We start from the raw sequence: 1826 nt of genomic DNA on the forward strand, positions 1-1826 counted from the left end.
AATGAATCTTCGTTGAGGTAGTTAGAAGCTGTAATGGATGAGCTATCTTTCTCCTTCAAATGAGATGTAAAACTATACTCAAGATTCCCTTTGGAATTAACTCTTGAACTACTAGGAGTTCTGATATATGAAGAATCCATCTGGGCTATTGAAGAAGACGTATTTCTTGCAATGTTATGATTTAAATCTAGTGATCTGGAAACAGTGGAAAGATCAGTTGGTGAAATAGAGGACTTATCGAAGATCGATTTATATCTTTGGGAAAAGTTCAATATATCGATTTTTGAGGATTTTTCTGGGACTTTCTTTTCATGAAAAGCCTCCTCATTTCGTAATATACAATCATGTGATGTTTCAATATCTTGAAATGCCTGATCATTAAAAGTACTACTTTTGGCCTGAAGTATTCGAATAAGTGGATCATCAGCATCTTTAGATGCCAAAAAATCGGTAATTTTCTTCAAAGAGCTTTGATAATCTTTTCCCAAATACTCGACAGAGATTCTCAAGTATTGCTCCCAAAATTGCTTATATTTTCGAAACTTCGACTTTTGTATTTGAAAAAATTTTTCTGCAATCTCATAATCAGAATTATCAATCAGACATTTGGTAAAGTTCAAGAACATACATAATGAATACATATCATTCTTGAGCGTATGAACTATTTTCTCAAAAAATAAACTTTTTTGCACTGAATTAAGACTTTTCATAAATTCATAAGCGACTTGGGTAGAATGAAATACTTCCTCAGGGATATTTAGAGAAATCGATCCTCTCACCCCGCTTTCTAATAAGCTACTGCCATTTGAAGTGCTTCCAGTGTATTTCTCACTATCCTCCTTAAATTTAAACGGAACTATCTTTTTCATAAGGAATTTTCAGAGTAAAAATGGAAGAAGAAATTATGTAGATTTAGTTGAAAAAATAATATGTTAATTTGGAAATAATGATATAAGAGTCCATCATTATAAAATTGGCATATATTTTTAATACTATAATTATTGCTAATATTAAGTAAAATGATTCCTATGAGAAGTATAGTATATAACTAAATAAAATAGTTTATTATATTACTTAATAATTTTGAAAAATGAAATTAAGCCAGTCATAAACTAATTACAATATGAATTTAAACTACTATATATTATTAAATAACAACACATACTAAAAGAAGCTTCAAAATTCGTCCGGGGCGGGATTCGAACCCGCAATCTCGACTTTAGGAGAGTCACGCCTTGCCATTAGGCCACTCGGACTGGATTGTTCAGAAAACTCATAATAAGTATAACTAACAATTACAATATGGTGAAGGCAATCAGAAATATGGGGTATAGGATATTTTTTCAACAAATTATTAATCTGTGGATTTTATAACTGATTCTTATATTTCATAAGAATATTATGGAGTAAATCAATAGAAAAATTGGGCAATCTCTTCAATCATTTAACTAAAAGTTAAATACAAAATTCAAGCAATTATACTGTAATATCAATTTATTAAATCAACCCCCATAAGATAGCTCTTTGCATCTTTAATTTTGGAATATATTCCCTTAAATTTTTTTGATCCAGATGATCAATCTTATCAGATAAAATTCGCAATAATGTCCTAAAATTCCTATTGGAATAGCTAAGATCATTTCTGGGTTCACTTATATCATGTTGATTGACATCATTATCATCAATATTATTGTTTTCATTGATAGGCTTATCATCTATATCCAAGACTGCCTTAATGTTTTTTCGATATTTCTTTGGATTTAATATATCTTCTTTTAATTTGTCTATTCTGTCTTTTATATTCCTTTCTTTTGATTTTAATTTTT

The 1826-nt window shown here is 29.2% G+C and overlaps 1 non-coding gene across 1 annotated transcript; it reads right to left on the reverse strand.

Moving 5' to 3' along the window:
* Window positions 1-1184: 1184 nt before the first annotated feature.
* On the reverse strand, window positions 1185-1256 carry TRNAR-CCU (transfer RNA arginine (anticodon CCU)). The gene has a single exon. It is a non-coding gene; the product is annotated as a tRNA-Arg (tRNA).
* Between the last annotated feature and the right edge of the window lie 570 nt (window positions 1257-1826).

The sequence above is a fragment of the Rhyacophila brunnea genome, unplaced genomic scaffold, assembly GCF_057557595.1.
Source record: "Rhyacophila brunnea isolate RB1 unplaced genomic scaffold, BYU_Rbru_1.0 scaffold_144, whole genome shotgun sequence".
NCBI lineage: Eukaryota > Metazoa > Arthropoda > Insecta > Trichoptera > Rhyacophilidae > Rhyacophila > Rhyacophila brunnea.